Genomic DNA, 19,679 nt, shown 5'->3' on the forward strand with positions numbered 1-19,679 from the left:
ACAGACACAAAAGTCATCACTTGGGGAATCATTTTGTTAGGAAAACAAAAAGCCCCCAAAGCACACCACACACACACTGAACCTTCCTGTGCACTCCAGAAACCTCCCTTCTCCCCCCAGCCTCAAAACAACTTGATGGTCACTAATGTTTTGAAGAGGAATGTCTTGTAAAGCAGCATCCCTTCCAGCATTACATCTCTGGTCACACTGACATAAAGAATTACTTGGAACTTATGTGAGATATTAAGAAAGTCACCATCCAACAGCGAGAGGCTCAAATGAGCCCCAAGTAAAGCCTCCATGCTTGAATCGCTCTCCACTTCAGACACTATCATCTGTCTTCTGGGTGCACACAGCACTCTCACATGTGCAAGACTGACTCCTCTCCTCCTCTCCTACAGTGCAGGCATGCTCCTCTCAACTAGGAGCTCCTCACTTAAAACAAGTGGAGCAGGACTGAAGAACACATGCAGTCAGTTAGGATTCCTCAGCAAGAAGGCAGTTGATGCTTCTTTTCCTCCAGTCATATCTTGGACTCCACCTCTGGTTTTAATGCCCTTAGCTACTTTCTCTGATCATTTCACTATGCAAACTCTAAGCACACAAGTTAAAAAAGCTTAGCTTCCTTTTACTACCTAACTGCAGCCCTTCCTCTCATGCAATGGTAGTTTATATACCTGTGACTCAAGAAACATGCTATGATAAAAATATTGATCTTCTCACTTATGTAACATCTCCCCTGTAAGTTCCCCAAGCGGTGCCACACCACATTTCAAATCAAAGGCAGGAGAGGTACAAAGAAAGCAAGAAAGCATGCAGAACCCTGAGCCCCCCCTCTGAATATTCCAGTCCAATGATGCGTGAAACAAATTTAGATACCAGATCCTATAGCCTATTCAGAGGGTATTCAGAGAGCAATAATGGCCTTCTTGTCCCCCTGGAGCTCTGCTGCTGTGCCTCAGCCCTGCCCCATACGTGTCAGAATTTACTGCTCAGTTTGCTCCCCGGGCTGCTCCAAAATAATCCTTTCTGCTTCAGCCTTACAGCTGGGATCTCAAATTGCAGCACTTATTGGCAAGGTGGGCCCAGCCAACTCCAATCAACATCTCCTGAGCAGATAAAGCATTCCCAACTCCAACCACAATGATGACAGCATGGATTACTGCAAGGAAAGCGCTGCAGCTGCTTGCTCAGAGCTAACCCACCAGAACAACATTCTGCATTCAGATGTGTAAAGCATGACACATTGCTGCACAAATGCTTCAGTTTGTCCTTGGAAACCCACATCCTGGTATATCCAGCAGGAAGGATAAGCAAATACTAGGCAGTGCTTCAAAGAGCAGCCTCCCTATCTCCAAAAGCCCTGTTTTACCAGCACATGGGGAAGGGTCGTGGTGCTACAGCCAAGCTAGGAAATGGAACCAGTTCTGGAGGCAGAAAATGCAGAGGATTGAGAGCAGCCGACAAAACTCTGCTCCTCTAGCAGCCTGGATGATCAGCACATTCTGGAAAGAACAATAAGAAGTATCAAGGACTGTATTCTCAGCCCAGTCTGTCCTCATCCATCACCTGCCCTCACATTCTCAAGTGTTGGTGTGAAAGCAAAAAGGCTTTGCAATGAGACGACTGCCGTGAAAAATTAGGGAGAACTGGGGCAAAACAAGAGGCCTGAGTTCAAAGTTCAAGCAGTGCAAAGAGTAAGGTAAAGGTTACAAGACCCTTCAGGCTAAGGACAAGGGTTTGCTACCGAGGTGCTCTCCACTAATCTGTTCAGATTCCAAACACAACAGTTATTGTTTCAGTTCTGCACAACCAAATGTCCCTTCTCAGACTTTCCATCTCCTAACATGCGCTGAAACTGCAGCCAGCGAGAACATCTTGATCCTGGTGAAATGGCAGCAGAAATAACTCCAAAAAATAGGAAAGAGATTTTAAAAAAAGCCATCCCTGGCCTCTAAAAAATGAGAGTGACTTCCCCTGTGACGTGATGGGCAGCAGCCCATCTCCTCAGCTCTCCCTTGCAGTCTCCTCTGCTGGATTTTGTAGGCAGTGCGTGATGCCACAGGTATCACACACCAGCCACAAAGCCTTCGGCAAGGTTAAGCTAACAGGGATAAATCCAAGTCTACAATACACCTGAGGCTTTTTTCCAACAAACCCCTTCCTACTAGGCCAAAAGATAGACTTAGCATGTGTAACAAGGGATGTCCACTAGGGAGATGCTGTAACCTGACTTCAGAGCACAGGTCTCTGGAGAACAGGGCTAGTGAGGGGCAGCTGAGGGAAATGGGGCTCCTTAGTCTGGAGAAAAGGAGCCTCAGGGGAGACCTTCTGGCTCTCTCCAACTCTCCAACAAGAGGTTGTAGTGAGGTAGGTGTTGGTCTCTTCTCCCTAGTAAAAAGTGAGACAATGAGAGGAAATGGCCTCAAGCTGCCCCAGGAGAGGTTTAGGTTGGAGATCAGAAGAAAGGATTCTCAACCACTGGCACAGGCTCCCCGGGGAAGTGGTTGAATCCCCATCCAGGAGGTGTTTCAAAGAGGCAAAGATGTAGTACTTAGAACATGGTTTAGCCCCAGCCTTGGTAGAGTTAGAGAATGCTTGGACTGGATGATTTTGGAGGTCTTTTCCAAGTAAAAAAATGTTGTGATTCTAGGTTGCTGAACTGTTCATAAACATCACTACTCCCTGGCCCTATCACTATGGCTGGGGAGAGCAAGCCAGAACTCAGAGGTTCTCTTCATGCCAGCCTGGGAGCCGCTACAAGCTCTGCCAACAGGAGAGAGAGCGCAGCATTACTAACACTAACGTGTGCAGTAACAGCAACTTTCACAGTCCCACGATGAACAGCCATCCATTTGAATTACAAAGAGAAGGAGAGTGAACATCTGCCGAGTAACCCTGTGAGTGCCCAGCCACAGCACACCCACCACTGCCCCTCGACAGAGAAGGCTTTAAAAACAGCATGAAGAAGTCTTCAAACCCACAAACAAAACAAGGATGCAGGACAGCAAGCAAGAAACAGTGTTTAGCAGAGGCAGGAATGTCACTGAAGGCAGAGCTGCTTCGTGGCTTTCCTTGTGAGCCAACAAGGCCAGCAGTCAAGTTACAAATCAATTAATACCTCCTATTTTTAAGGCAATTTATCTTTTGAGTCAACTAATTACATTGCAAGAGAAAAGAAACCAAAACATTCATTTTCACTCATTTCATCTGAAATCTAACCACCCCCCCCCACCCCCCCAAGATTATTTTGCCATACTCCTTAGTGGAGATGCCCAAGTTTGTTTTCCTATAGATGCAATGCTCCAAATGTCAGTCAGAATGCACACAATCAGGTTCAAGGACTGAAGAATCCCAGGCTACTAAAAATGAATCAAATATCATTTCCCTCAGGAGTTCTTCATACAAGGTTTCTGCACAAAGTATCTCCAAGCCTCATTTCCTGTTATAGGCAATCACAAGGACACACAACAGATGCTGTAAGTGCATTGTAAAAAGCAGAGTTGGGGTGACATTGGATTTAACCCTTTGAGCAACAGAAGCATTCAGGACAATCAGATGGTGCCTTGAACTCCCTGGATCACTGGGACCGAAACACAATGAAGACGATGGAAAATCAGGAAGTGATACAGTGCCCAACTAAGGATAAGTCTCAAATAAATCATTTCCCATTCTATCAGTCCAAAAGAAACAACTCTCCAGAGGCTCTACAAACCACCCAATGTGCATGTCAGCCCAAGCCAGCCCTTCATCTCCTGACCCACTGCCAGATGGACCTGTAGTTTTGTTTTGACCACAAATGATTTCTTTGTGAAGTGTTCTGCTAGTAGAAGGTGCACTGCAGATGCAAAGGTTACCCAAACTGCATTTGCTGAAGCCTAAATACAAATTTAAAAGAAGGAGGAGGAAAAAACAGAAAAGGAAAAGAAAAGGAAGTGTTGGAGCAGAGCCAGCAGCTGAGCACCTACCAAGCCCCAGCAACAGCCCAGGGACGGGCAGCGCTAGGCAGCACCTGCTGCGGCTGCAGTTACCAGCCTTCAACTCTGATCTAGCCCGAGGAATGTCACACCTGAGCTGACAGTGCAGCTGAATGGAGAGAGGCTGGACAGAAAGCGAGCTGGTGGCACTCACTGTACTGATTCAATAGCTCTAATATATACTACCAAAGAAAATAAAATGAACAAAGAAACACTCTGAGCACTTAGTGACATAAGCCAGAGCAAAGCAACATCTTGAACATAGTCATTGATCCCTAAATCATCCCAAGACACCAAGAGGATATTCCAAATGCTCTACCAAATGCTGAGCTCACTTGACAACAGGGAGCTTTCTTTTCTTGGGTCATTTATTCTCCCTAGTTTCTGTACCAAAGCAGCTATCACTCAGCTAACTGCCCTGCTAAATCTGCAATTCCAGAGGGGAAAGAAAAGGCTTTTCTGGAACAGTTTGACCTTATTTTAATGTGACTAAGTATAAGCACCTTTACAAAGGTAACAGAGAGGAGGGAGGGAAGGAACAAACAAACAGCAACAACCAACCAACCAACCAAGTGTCTTTTCTTGCTAAGGCTACAGAATGGGACAAAAACAACCCTGCCAATATAGGAAAGGAATTGTTACCCACGAGACAGCAGCGAGTTTCACTGCAAGTCAGCCTTTGTTTCTTCAACAACCAGGTGCTCCCACTGATGAGTTTGAAATGAAGTTACAAGCCACTGAACTTTTTAGTATCAATCATATGGAAAACTTCAGATTGCTTTGCTAGAGACTGACAAAGTCAAATGAGGTGATAATAATTATTGACTATTTATTGACCATAATAAATATAACCCTTTGGTTCTGCTACACCTATCTGATCAGAAGTGATGAAGCACAGAAATGTTACCATGCCTAGAGGACAGTATGACCCCTTCCATCCTCATTCATTTTCTCCTGTGGTGACAGACTGGGACTTCTGCACAGAAGCAAACTCAGAGCAAAAGGTTAATCTACTGGAGAAGACATTTCCCTGGTCCTGGTATGACAGAAACCCACCCCAAACTCCCCAAGTCTCTCTGCATCCTGAAAACAAGGAACACTTCCTGTAAGAAACATCCCAGAGACCAAAGAAAGGGTTCTGCACCTTTGCTTTCAGATGCATCCTCACCATCCCTGTTTGCAGCACAGGAGCTGCATCCAGCACCCAAGGAACAGCAGCCCATGTTTTCTCTCAGTGGCACCCAAAGCAGCACCATTCATACAAGGTGCAAAGTGAGTCCTTGCAGTTCTACTGGAGGTCACAAGTCAAGGACTTCAAGGCAGATGAGTCACATTTAGGAAGACAAATGCTGTGGCCACATGGTGAAATGGTCTCAAGCCCTGGTGGGAGAAGACACTTCTAATGTCTTTCAACCCAAATGGAATGTACAAACAGCATCTTTACTATAGAGGTAGCTTCCAGTCAGAGAAAAGTAGCTGCTGACACTGAGGGACACCTTAAGTAAAGCCACCTCCTACCTAGGACACTGCTTTCTCCTCAAAGCAAACATGAGTTCCACCACTTTCAGCCTTAGCCTCTGACTGGAAAAAATCCCTCAGAGAGACCAGCAGAACAACTGGGACGAAGGAAAGCCAGGACCTCCATGTCAAACATCCACTTGTTCAAACTCCTGACCTTTATGCTCAACCAAAGCCTGTAGTCTTCCCCTGAACAAGCAGGATGGATGTTGGCAAAGAGAAATGCAGGGAAGGCAGTGTGGCCTGGCAGCACATGTACAGTGCCCTTCCTCTAAGAAGCCTTCCAGCATTTGCTGTCCACAAGGTAGCTGGAAGATGAAACCATCACTATCTCCAAAGCCACACTGATGGATGGACATCAGTCTGCCAAATTGGTGGGATAAAAGAGGACCTATAAAAATCCCAGATGTATGACCTTGGATGCAAGCTAGTACCAGGAAAAACCACAATGCATCTAGAATGTGTATAAAAAGAGGCAAAGAGAGAGAGCAAGGCAGCAAGTGCAGCTGGGTTTTACAGCTATCCATGCTGGACTTGTTAAGAAACTTCAAGCTGAATGCCAACTCTCTGCTGTACAGCCTCTCCCCACATGAAACTCTCACCCCATTCAGCCCTGATGCTAACTAAGCACTGTAAGGATTTCCAATTTCATCACAAAGTACATTATTTTCTGCTCTGCATTTTAGAAACAGGAGCACTACCTGGGCATGGCTAAGAGACCTATTCCTGTGCCAACCAACCTAAGTAGAAATAAATCACTGTAATGATGAAATTACTCTGTCCAGTAATGAGTTCAACTCTCAATTACAAGTTCACAGTACAAGATGTACAGCCCAGCAGTACAGCACTGATTTATGTAATAGCTAACACACACTTCTTATTAGCAGCACTTCACTAGAACTAGGCATGGCCACAACAGAGCAGGCTGCAGTGAGAGTAGGTCAGGATGAACACACTTTTATCTACAGTGGCACTGCTGAGAATAGACCCTGAACAGGACAGACAACTGGAGTCACCTGCCCCAGAATCCTTGAACTGGCTTGCCTGGAAAAGACCTCTCAAGATCAAGTCCAACCATTGGCCTAACACCACCATGGCCACTAAACCACATCCCCAGATGCCACCTCCACTACCTAACACCCCCAATTATTGCTCCATTACTCTGCAGAACAGGACACAGGGAAATGGATCCCACCCAAAAGATCATGATGGACACAATGCCAGGTAACCCTCAGAGCATGAGACAGAAAGTGTCTCCATCCTGCCCACCTCAGTATTACACACGTGAGAGCGCTGCAGGAAACACTTGGCAGCCCAGTGGTGGGAACTGCAGAGCCTGTTTGCAGTGGGAGGCTGCCTTGCCATGAAGCCCTGAACTGGAAATGAAGATGCAAACAAGCCCTCAAAGCTCAAAAGATCAAACAGCTACAGAGCCACTCTCCCCACAAGAGAAAGCTGAGATGTGGAGATAATGGAGCACAAGCCCTCACACATAAAACAGCAGGAGATTGCACCCCCAGAGACAGATAAGCCTGCTCCAGTCGAGCCCCCCCGCCCCGGGGACCACTGCTAACATCAGAAGACAGTCTGCTTTTGGAACTGGGGCCCAGGACTTTTCTTCCATGCAACAGCTCTTCAGGAAGGCCAGGGGGTAAAAAAAAAGAGAGGAAAGTTAAACCAATCTCCAGAGGAAGACTTCTTTAACTCCAAAACTGAGGGACCCCACTCCCCCCTTCCCACAGAGTGGGTGTCATGCACACATGAGGCACAGATATTTGCCTGCCCAGATGAAATACAAGCCTGAAATACTCTTTTAACTACACATACTCCAGTCCAACCTCCCTGCCAGCACAGGATCACCTAGAGCAGGTCACAGAAGAACAATTTCACTGGAGGTTTTCACTGTCTCCACAACCCCCCTGGGCAACCTGCTCCAGGGCTCTGTCACCCTCACAGTGACAAAGTCTCTCCTTATGTTCACATGGAATTTCCTCTGCTCCAGCTTTCCCCCAGTGCCCCTTGTCCTGTCCTTGGCCATCCCTGAGCAGAGCCTGGCTCCAGCCCTGCACATCTTTATCCCCAGGAGTGAGGGCAGCCCTCAGGCTGCTCTGTTCCAAGCCCCAGCTCCCTCAGCCTGGCCTTGCACGGAGATGTTCCACTGCCTGCAGCAGCACTGTGGCTCTGGGATGGACTCTTTTCAAGCAGTTCCCTGAGGTCTTTCTTGATCTGCAAGGCCCAGAACCAGGCACAATATTCCAGATGTGACCTCACCAGGGCAGAGCAGAGGGGGAGGAGAACCTCTCTCAAACTACTAACCACAGCCCTTCTAATGCCCCCCGGGACACCACTGGCCTTCTTGGCCACAAGGGCACATTGCTGGCTCCTACTTATCTTTCTGTCCACCAGGACCCCCTATGTCCCTTTAGTCTACTCTGCTCTCCACCAGGTCAGTCCCCAACCTATAGTGCTGCATCCAGTAACACACACAGCCCCCTGCCCAGAGCAGAGACTGGGGAGAACACAAGACAGCCTTTGAAATGCACTGCAGAAGTGAATGAACCAATTCAATAAACTACATAAATCACAGCCTCAAACCAAGCCCAGGTAAGGAGGCAAGCTCAAGAAAGCCATGTGACAGCTCCAAGTCTATGAAGTAAGTGGGAAATCTGCACCCTTTGGGAAGCAAGGCATGTGTGCCAGCACAGCAGATGGCTGGGAGGCAGAGGGAAGGACATGCACTACTGCCATGCACCATGCAGGCACAGAGCTGGCTGGAGGGGGTGGGGAGGAGGACAGAGGCACACATGATCCTATGCACTGCTCCAGTAAACAATCATCCAAAGGAGAAACAAACAGCATTTTCATTTCTCAGTAAAGTCAAGGTGCACACAAAACAAGTAATAAACCCCTCCAGAGGTGCAGCTTATCACACAGCCTAAGCTTCCCTTACTGCAGTCTGTGTGGTCACAGAATGCATCGGGTTGGAAGGGACCCTCAAGGGGCACCTTGTCCATACGCCCTTGCAGTCAGCAGGGACACCAACTAGATCAGGCTGCCCAGGGCCACAGGGAGTCTGATCATGAATGTCTCCAGGCATGGGGCCTCAACCACTTCCCTGGGCAACCTGTTCCAGTATTTTACCACTCTCATTGTAAAGAACTTCTTTTATGTCCAATCTAAATCTACCCTGCTACAGTCTAAAACCATTTCCCCTTGTCCTATCACTACAAGCCCTTCTAAACAGTGCTTCTTCAGTCTTTGAAGGTGCCCTTTGAAATGCTGCTCTAAAGTCTCCCCAAGCCTGCTCTTTTCCAGGCTGGTCAGCCACCAACCATATCAGCATGTTTTGGTAGGAGAGGTGCTCCAGGTCTCTGATCATCTTCATGGCCTCCTCTGGACCCACTCTCCAACAGGTCTGTGTCTTTTTTGTGCTTGGAGCTCCAGAGCTGGACACAATACTTCAGGTGAGGTCTCACCAGATCAGAGTGGCAGAACAAACTAACCACATCTCCCTTTAAACATTAGATACTAGCAAGGTTTGCATCCTTCAACTCAATAAAAGATGACTCTAACCTAACCTACAAACCTATGGGGTTTATACACAGATAGACCCCTAAGTCCCCTGGGGTTTGTGTGCACATCCATGTGTATTTGGAGTAGTTTGTTCACACTCCAAACCTGTACTTCACTGAGATTCATTTCAGAGCTAATGAAGTCCCCTTCAGTTTAGCTGATGACAGGTAACAGCACCAAGAGAGAGTAACTGCAAACCACCTTCACAATGTGTTTTCCTTTATACCTTGCATTTACTATTTATGAAACAAAACACAGAGCTCACAGTATTAAATTCAGTCAGAAAAACATTAAAAACAAAAAGAAATTGAGAGCTTCCTTGTTTTCTTATAGGCTCATTAGCAAAAGCCTCCCCTCTTAACAGCTACATCCTTAAAGTGGAAAGAGAGGAAACATCTGCAGGGCTAGTAGCAAACAGCAAAATGTCATGTGATCCTAAATTAGGCTAAGTGAAGCTTTTCCTTCTCTGCTTGTTCTCTTGTTGCTTGGTAATAAGAGGAAATGCTTTGTCCTCACCTTAACAGTCTGCTCTGGAAATATCAGACAGGAGACCAGAGAGCCTGCTTCAGGCTGTGTCTGGGATCAAAGAATCCATTTCAGCTGGCCCAAGAGAGCACCACAGCCTCCTTGTCCCTATGACAAACCCTGGTGTTTGGACTGGGCTCCTCCAGGATGCAGCTACAACACCGAGTAAGGGCTTTACTTCATGGGCTCAGCAGTGAGACAGAAGTACACCTTACAGCTGCTCCCGTCAAATGTGAGCGGGAGGTTGATGTTCTTTAACTAAAGCTACTGAACTTTCCAGCAAAAGCAGAAATGCTCATGCCTCTTCTGAAAACAAGAGTGAGCTCATTTAGAGACTGGCTGCACTTCCTCTGCATGAACACATCATGGTCACCTGTTGGTAATTCAAGCTTTAAAGATCACTCAGTTCTGCAGTATTGCTGTTTCACTCAAGTTTTTATTTCATGTACAGCAGAAGTATCCCTGACCTCAGAAGTACCTCTTCTGACCTCAGAAATGTATCTGACCTCTGATATCAAAGGCAAATGGAAGGGAATTAACACTTGAAGACAAAATCCAAGTTGCTGCCCTAAGCACACACTCTTTGAAGTTATCCCAGCACCCAGCTCTGCTTGCAAAAGATGTACCTAGACACATGGGGAGAGCTTGAACTGCTGGCTTGAGAGAGGAACTATTTGTACCAAGCTTCAGATTCTCGGGAAGTTTAACAGAGAGCATGGCTCCAGACACCACAGAACCTGCCAGACAATCCTGTCAGGAGTCTTTACACCTCCCCCAGCTTCCCTCCTGAAAATAACCTAAAGATACAGCTGCAGCTACTCAGTGGTAAAGCTTCCTCATACAGAGACTACTACTAACCTCCTGCAGACAGACCCACCACTGCAATACCACCCTGCTCCCACCTTTCCAGACACTTCATTTGCACACACCAGATGATGTGCAAACCACTACAGTGTAAGGTTTAAAAGCCTCAGAAGTGAAAAGTTTGGGGTCTTATAAAAAACCCAAAGAGATCAGCATACAGGCACAAAGCCACATACCCAGCAGTCCAGGTGAATGATTTCAAAGCTCTACATTTCTATCTGGTTTGCTTATACAGAGGAAGAAAAGCAGCTTTTGCTTTTCAGTGAAGAACTTCATTTGCAAAGGTAAAATGCACAGAAAGCTTAAAAGAAAGGACTATGTCATTAACCTGAAACAAAATCACCTTAAATCTTTATGCCCAGAGATAAGATATCACTAAGAGGATAAAGAGGAGAAAGTTGGCCACAGGATTTTCAGTTTAGCTGCAAATCCAGAAGCTTTTGAACGTTGGCTTATGATGTGATCATATGTGACCTGCAGTTTGCACTGAGCAGGTCAGCAAGAGCAGCTGATAGGGTGACTAAATCTACCCTTGTATCTCTGTCCAGAGGCCAGGGTGGGAAGAGAGAAGCAATCTATTTTAACACAAATAGACTTGCTTATTTAAGAGCTACTTGTCTTCACTTGTCCCTTACTGCAGCTCCAACTGCTTGCTGTTGCCAAGGTACTTCCCTGTACTCCTAGGCATTACAAAACCTTTCTCCAGCAGTGTGAATTCCCACAATGAGTAAAGCCTCCAACTATTTCCTGCGATGATTTTACACCTTTTACTCAATAAAGCTTGAAAACATCACACCCTGCACTGCTATGAGGCAAGATTCAGGTCATATTCCCTCCCTCCTCCAGGCAGCAGACAAACAGAGGAGCACAGTAAGACAGTATCAATATCACATTTCAAAACCATTATCAGCTGCAAGTATCTCAGAAGGAATGCAGCCACCTTTGTTACTTCATCCTCCAAGTGACACACAAGGACTGGGAAGCTTTTGTAACATTCTTAGAGATTCTCTGAAGGCAGAGAAACAGCTGCAGTGCAGCAGCTGCTGCAGTACTGCTGCTTTCTGGGGCTTGAATGCAGTCAGACCCAAGGCTTGCACTGCAGCATCTCCTCCTCACACAGTGCCTCCCAGGAGACAGAGCCTCCAGGGATAAACTCCAAACTGTTTCTTCAGAAAAGAAAGAACAGACCTTGGCTCTTCTAACATGACATCATACTAATGTGCTCCCATGTGCATCAGGATAGTCTTCCATGAGAAGAGTCCTCTGAGCCCAGCGACTTCAACAGTCAGGCCCAGGCTGTGCAGCTCAGTGGCCAGCTGAGGCACAGAGCTCTGAAGCATACCTGTCTATGGCTGAGCAACTCAGGGTTAGGTCTTTGCTCTTAGAGCTCAGGATGCAGCAAGAGGATAAACAAATGAAGCCCAATGTTGTTCAGCAAAGACCCAACTGAGAGCAGCACAGGAGGAGGTCTGTTCCCCTCAGTAAAAGCCTGCTCAGAGCAGTGATGTGTGATGCCCTTTGCTGCTAAAATGGCAACATCTATTCAAGCTGTGGTCCACAATTCCCTATCTAACACCTTGAAGCAGGATTATTTGTGATGAAAGCAGGAAAAACAGACCCAAACCAACTAGAATTGTTACATCACCTGCAAGTAATTTTCCCAGTTGTCTGAAGAGTGTCATTCATTGCTTTAGACATGTATGTTCCAATACAGCCCATTGTGGCCAGCAGCATAGACACATCAAGCATCTCAAGAGTTCACCTGCATGCTGAAGGCTGATAAAGGATGTCCTTAACAAGGACACTGGGGTAGTTTCTGCATCCTACTGAAGATAAGCCTCACTGGTATGTTACAGAGTAAAACCACTATTCAGCACTGCTATACATTTGCTGAAGAACTCACCTTGCTTTGATCACACCTAGCATGCTATTAGGGTTGGGACAACGCCGTGAACATCAAAGGGGGAAAAACCCAACCAAACAACAGCAAACCCCAACCCCCCACACTAGCTAGGAGCTCCTTGTTGACCAAGACCAGTCTATATTCATAATGGGCTTAATCATCTGACACTCTAGGCAGAGTCTAGGTGAGTCCAGAGACAAGCCTGCACATTAACCTCTTTACAGTGGTCTCCCACAGGATACAAGCTTTTTAGCTGCTCCCTTCCTTCACTAATTTGACATTTGCATCCAAGGTTTGAACTACAAACTGCAACTCCTTGGTTTCAACAGAACAACAGTGACTGACATCTACTAATTTGATTGAGAAATTTCTGCAGGAACCGCTGCAGATCCTTTGCAAACATCTGAAGACACACAACAGCCTGCTGTGCCAGACTGCAAAGGGCAACTGCCTCCAATCACCTTCATGCTGCACTATCAAAGTGGTTTTGTAAAACCTACATTATCCTGGTAGACAGAAGAAAATATTCCTGCCCTCTTCATACTTGTTCACTTCTTGTGTTAAAAACTGAACTTCAGGAAATGTGTGCTGGGGGTGAGCAGCACAACCAAAAGGAATCCTTTGAACAACTCTCTAGTCTCACTTGAGAAGTCATTAGTCAGACAGACTACTACCTAGGTTTGTACTTGCTTCATTATATATTTTTGGTAACAGTTTAGCAGAAAATCTGCTTCCCTGTAAGGCAGGTCTGCAACTCAGCTCTCAGAGCACAAGCACTAATTCATCCCCTGATCTTTTACTGAGGGGAGGATGGATGGGAATTGCCAAAGACTGCGTAACCTGCTACTTCAAGGAGACCATGAGTCAAACCAGAGTCCCACTTCAGGAAGAGCTGTTAGTCTCAGACTTCACCGGTCACTGACCTGCTATCCTCACCAGCAGCCTCCTTGGACACTTCTAGGTGGAGCCGGTGAAGAGCAAGGCACGATAGCAAGCGGCACGCACGCCTGAGCGGGCCTGACAGCTTCCTCTTCTGCCAGGGCATGCCAGTGCAGAGGGAAGAGAGGAGCTGCTCTGCAATATCCCCTAAGTGAACTGTCAGCTTCATTTCAAAGAAAAGTATAAGCAGCAACTCATTAGAATGTCTAGTTTATAGGCAACCCAACACCACCAAAACCAACCTACACAGCCTTACATACTCCACTTAAAATCTAGAAGATCAAACAGGAGGAAAAGTATGTGTGTGTGTGTGCTAATTAAGCCTTCCACTTCAAACTGCTGACAACCTCTCTTTCCCTTCCCTCTAGTTATACCAAACATCAAACTCATTCTAACACTTCACAGGACTGCCATATCAGGAGCCTTTTTCCTCCTGGATTGCTCTGAAGCATAGGATGCGATTCTTATATAAGTGTCAGCGAGTTAGATCAAACTTAAATCAGTTAAGCACCTGTGAAAACCAAGGCTCATGCTTCCTCTTTAACCTGTAAGTGAAAGGTGCTGCATCTAGGCTGGGGTAATCCTTGTTGTCAGTCCAGGCTGGGGGGTGCTGAGGATGAGAACAGCCCTGCAGAGAAGGGCCTGGGAGTACTGCTGGCTGAGAAACTGGAGATGAGCCAATCATGCACACTTACAGCCCAGAAGGTCTATCACATCAAAAGCAGCATGGCCAGCAGGACAAAAGAGGCTATTCTGTCACTCTGCTCTGGTGAGACCTCACCTGCACCACTGTGCCCAGCTCTGGGGACCCCCAAGACAAGAGAAAGATGTAACTGTTGGAGCAGGTCAGGCCACAAAGATTATCAGAGCACCTCTCCTATGAAGACAGGCTGAAAGAATTAGGGCTGTTCAGCCTGAAGAAGAGAAGGCTTTGGGCGAGACCTTGGAGCAGCATTTCAGTATCTGAAAGGGACCTACAGGAAGGCTGGGGAGGGACTGTTCAGAAGGGCTTGGAGTGACAGGATGAGGGGCAATGGTTTGAACCTGGAGCAGGGGAGATCTAGGTTGGACATTAGAAGGAAGCTCTTCACAATGAGTAGTAAAATACTGGAACAGGCTGCCCAGGGATGTGGTTGAGGCCCCATCCCTAGAGACATTCAAGATGAGACTTGATATGGTCCTGGGCAGCCTGCTGTAGTTGGAGGTGTCCCTGCTGACTGCAGAGGGGTTGGACAAGATGCCCTTTGAGGGTCCCCTTCAACCTGATGCAATCTGTGAACAACATTAAGGAGATAACTCAAAAAGCCCAGGCATTATGAATCAGCTTTTGCATCATCTAGAAACAAACCCAAACCAAAACACAGCCACCAACCACACCAACCAACCCTACACCACCACAGCAATGTATTTGCCCAGTGAAGAAGCTCCAGTGCAGACATGACACATCCAGGGGTTGTTTGCTTTGTAACTGGTGCACTGTTTCAAAGGACTTCTGTGTATGGTGAGAATATTTCTCTATCATCTGCCTCTACTTACTACCCTGAAACTGCAGCTTCATAGGAAGTGCTCACCTCTCCCTTACACCACAAGGAAAAAAACAGGTTTGCTTCAGTGACTGGCTGAATGTTGTAAGAGAAATGCAGGTAATACCTGAAGTCTCTTGAAAGTAGCATCACAACTGCATATGCTATTTTAAACCATTTAGGAACTGGATTCCACTTGGAAACATTTTCATTCCAAATCTAGGCAGGTTTTTGTTCCACACTTCCCCACCCCAGTTCTGCAGTAAGTCAATCAGCCATCAATCTGTCCATATTAACAACTCAACAACATCCTGTGGATGTTTGAAGTAACACCACCACCATCCCTGCTATTTTTTTAAATCATATTCATGGTCAAGTACTTTGTGAGCAGCCAAGATACCTGACTTCTAATAAACCAGAAAATGAAGTGAGCTTCATGCTCATTATCACTGCAGTTGATGCTGGCATCTCTCCCCCTCCCTGTAGGTGACACTGATCTTGTTATGCAGCTCAAAGCAAACCACTCAAAGCTTAAGGCTCTAACAGAACAAAGCACTCAAAGTGTTAACAAAAGCAATTATCTAGTCACAACGTGCTTGGTATGCTTAGGAACTCCAGAGAAACTCCTTGGTCAACGGCAACATTCCTAACACTACATCCTCAGCAGGACTGGGGGTGGGGACAGATGATCTCCAGAGCCCTTTTTCCCCCCCTACACCAAACTACACAATCATAAGAATAATAATTGTAAGGAGAAGCAAACAAACCTGCCCACTCCAGGCACAATAGAGGTTACAGAGAAAGCTCCAGTTGTGATTGATCACGCAGTCCAAAATCCTGATCTGGGCCATGGCTGGCTCCAGCGCAGGCTGCTGCTGTGCTCTGACTCAGCTTTTGTCCCAGCGATCCTCGAGGATATGAGAGCTATGCAGTAATGACATTCAGGAACAAGGACCTTCCTTCCTCTTCAGTCTCCCTTCCCACTCCAAGTATGTGTCAACTCAACAAGATAAACTGACAGAACTGCAGAGCATTCTTCAAAATAATACTTTGAAGCTGGCAAATGATGCATTTGAGAGGGGAAAGGAAACCAGGACATCCTCACTCTCCTGCAAAGCAAACACAAAGCTGCTCTCAAACTGTGCTGCTGCTCCTCCCCTCTTCATTCCTGCTGCTGAAGCCAGGCTGATTATCGACCCTTTAGTGTCCTACCTCATAGCATATGAATCTTAGACTTGCTTAGGCAGGATTGTGACGCTGCCTTCTGTGTTTTCATGAGACCCACAAGCTTAGGGCTCCAATTCTAAACACAGTACGAGAGTCAAACAAACCGGGTGGCCAAATAGCAACTGTTACGTGTAAAACACTCATACAGAAACGGCCTCATTTGTTTCACCCAAACCAACACATTGTGATTTGTCATCTCAAGGGCTCTGCAAACAAATGCCAGAGCCTAAGCCAATCTCTCCCCTTCTCACCACTGTCAGCCACTTGCGTATGATAAAGCCATCCAGGTTCATCTGAAGATGTACGTGCCAAAGATTCTCTGCTGCCCTTGCAAGACCTAATTACAAAAAACAGTAGTAGTATAGCCCAGCACAAACTGAATGTGACCTCAGCAGAAGCACTGAAAGAAGGGGATTAGAGAGCTTGAAATATTAAAAGCAAGAATAACAATCTCCTCCTCCAAGTTAAATGATCTGAACTGAAGCAGTCTGTGCTGACAAGAGGCTGGGAGAAACGTCCTGCTTAGCAACTATTACTAGGTGGAACAGATACACTTCCTCACAACACATGGTAACTATCTAAGCCTGAGAAATCTTGGAGACAGAGGCTATTTGAGAAGGTCTGATGGAGCAGGGGCTTACTGCAGAGATGCTGGAGCAGAATGAGGCAGTGAAGCCTCCAGGACAGGAAGGCTGGAGTGAGCAAGGACCTGGCACCCTGTGGGGCTGGCAGCAGGGATGCTGGCAGAAGGTGTGAGGCAGCCTCTCCTGGGCTGGAAAAGGGCCTGCTTCGCTGTGGAAAAATGCTGTCAGCAGCTAAGGAAGTTGGGAAGAAGGGAAAGGGGAGCTGGAAAATTAAGACTGCTGTCTTGCACTAGAAATTACATCAAGCAGGTTCTTCTTAAACAACATTCCAGTACAATTCTGCAGTGATCAGGGTAATTGCCAATTATCTTCTTATCTGAAAGGGGCTACAAGAAAGCTGGTGAGAGACTTTTTAGGGTGTCAGGTAGGAACAGGACTAGGGGGAATGGACCCAAGCTAGAGGAGGGGAGATTTAGATTAGAGGCTATGAAGTTCTTCACCACGAGGGTGGTGAGACACTGGAAAAGGTTGCCCAGGGAGGTGGTGGAAGAATCATCCCTGGATGTTAAGGCCAGGCTGGATGCAGCTGTGGGCAACCTGATCTAGTGGAAGCTGCAGGTCAGAAACATAGCTTCCACTTTTTACTTCTCGAAATCTGCCCATCTTGTATGCAAACTCTGGCAAGTGAGAAAGAAGCAGGAGAGAAGAGGCAAGATTTTCCTCAAAACCTGTCCCTTAAGTATCTGGCTTAGCCAAAGACTGCAGTGGGCTTTCCAGAAGCCAAACCACAGCTCATGAGCACAGAGAGGAAGGGCTTCTGCTTCCTAAGGCTCCGGATACTTGCTGGGCATGAGAAAGCTGCAAGCTGCACACAAAGGGCAGCCACATCCTCAGCACACACTGAAGCACAGCCCAGCAAGATGCCAGCAGAACTCAGAGCACCAAATGCTCTAGCAGGGTAAATCCTTCACTAAAGAAAGTCCTTGTCTTCCTCCATCAAGCTCACTGTGACCAAGCTGTCTGTCACTGGAGAACACACCTGCAGAAGAAGGCACTGTCAGTCTCCAGTGATGCTAATGCATAACAACAACTCTCCAAGGCTACCTTCTCACTGCCAGACATGGAAAATACACTTCAGTAACCCATGAGGACCCAACTCAGGAAGTCCCAATACATGCAAATCTCTTCATTACATCATCTATCCAGCCAAGAAACCAGCATGCCTGGAGCCAGCAAGAGGAATTTCACAGGCACAACTCTCCAATGTAGTAACAAAATTGGATTTGATATGAGGAAACAAAACCAGGAACAATTTCTTCACTGGAAGGGTGGTGAGACACTGGAATAGGCTGCCCAGGGAGGCAGTGGAGGCACTGTCCCTGCAGGCACTCAGACAAGTAGACATGGCACTAGGGGACATGGTTTAGTGGACATGGTGGTGTCAGGTCAACATTTGGACTCAACAATCCTGAAAGGTCATTTCCAACCTTGATGATTTCTTGTTTCTACATCCCATCTTCCTGTGAAAGGCTTTGCTGCACTCCACATGGAGCAATGAATATTTTCTTCCTTATAATGACATTTAAATGACTTAAAGAACCAAAAGCAGAGCATGCACAGACAGATGCAACAAGCAAACATCCTCACTGGTGCCTCCCTTCCTCCACATCAAGGAAAACTGGCTTTCATATCTGGGAAGCAACTATTTTCCACCAGAAGTTAGAAGGTCCTAGAGGAAGGCCAATGCTTGGTTCACCCTTCTTGTCCCAAACACAGAAGAGGAAAAGGCCTTTTGCAGTACCTCTTAATTCCCTCTGCTACCATCACCCCCAGCTGTACCTTGTGAGTACTTAAGGGGAATTTCAAATCAACTGCAATGTATTTCAGAGCTCACCAACAGGTGTAGGCTGATAACAAGAACAGCAAGGCTCCAGAGGAAATCTGGCTTCAGTAAATGAATTTGAGTGTCCAAGAACAAAAAGGCAAAGCAGGCTTGAAAAACAACATTTTCAGCAAGGATTTTCATTGCTCAGCTGACAAGACTGGCAATAAATAAAGTTCCTACAAACTGAGTCAAGAGCAGGAAGAGGCTGAAATATTTCCATTCTGAATTCTTTCCTATCACTGAAACTGCTACGAAAAGCTGTGAACATTCATCAGCAACCTGGATGAAGGGACAGAGTGTACTCTCAGCAGGTTTGCTCATGATACCAACCTGGGAGGAGTGGCTGACACCCCATCAGGCTGTGCTGCCATTCAGCAAGACCTGCACAGGCTGGGGAGCTGTGCAGAGGGGAACTCCATGAAGTTCAGCAAGGGCAAGTGCAGGGTCCTGCCCCTGGGAAGGAATCACCCCCTGCACCAGTGCAGGTAAGTGCTTGACCTGCTGGAAACCAGCTCTGCTGAGAGAGACCCAAGAGTGCTGCTGGACAAGCTCACCATGAGACAGCAATGTGGCCTTCAAGGCCAAGAAGTCCAACAGCATCCTGGCATGCTTTAAGAGGAGTGTGGCCAGCAGGTCGATGGAGATCCTCCTGCTCCTCTACTCTGCCATGGTGAGGCCACAGTTGGAGGATTGTGTCCAGTTCTGGGCACCCCAGCTCAGGAGGGCCAGGGAATCACTGGAGAGTCCCACAGAGAGTAAAAAGGATGATTATGAAGCTGGAAGATCTCTCTTGTGAGGAGAGGCTTAGAGAAGCAGGGCTCTTTAGCCTGGAGAAGAGAAGACTGAGAGGGGACCTTATCAATGCTGATCAATATCTAAAGAATGGAGGTTGTGAGGATGGGGCCAGGATATAAACACACAGAGGAAAATGCAGTGCTAGCTCTGGTGATCATAGAGAAAACTCCTTCAATGCACTGGGATCTTTATTTACACAGCAAATCTATTTAATACAGTTAAATCTCCTTGATAATTCAGCAATCTCTGAAAACAAGATTTAAATAAAGCTAATCAAGTGTGACCACACTGAAACACCTTCACTCACAGCCCAGGATCCCCTTACCAGGCCAAGAGGTGCTGAGAAGGCTGAACTGGGGGTGCACG

At 46.7% G+C, this 19,679-nt stretch overlaps 1 protein-coding gene across 2 annotated transcripts in view; it reads right to left on the reverse strand.

The window, feature by feature from the left end:
* Nucleotides 1-19,679, reverse strand: part of ARHGAP21 (Rho GTPase activating protein 21) — a 92,700-nt gene that overhangs the window by 53,140 nt on the left and 19,881 nt on the right. The window lies entirely within an intron of this gene.

This window comes from Melanerpes formicivorus, unplaced genomic scaffold, assembly GCF_026170545.1.
Source record: "Melanerpes formicivorus ecotype bairdi unplaced genomic scaffold, bMelFor1.0.p_v2 SCAF_13, whole genome shotgun sequence".
In the NCBI taxonomy this organism is placed as follows: domain Eukaryota; kingdom Metazoa; phylum Chordata; class Aves; order Piciformes; family Picidae; genus Melanerpes; species Melanerpes formicivorus.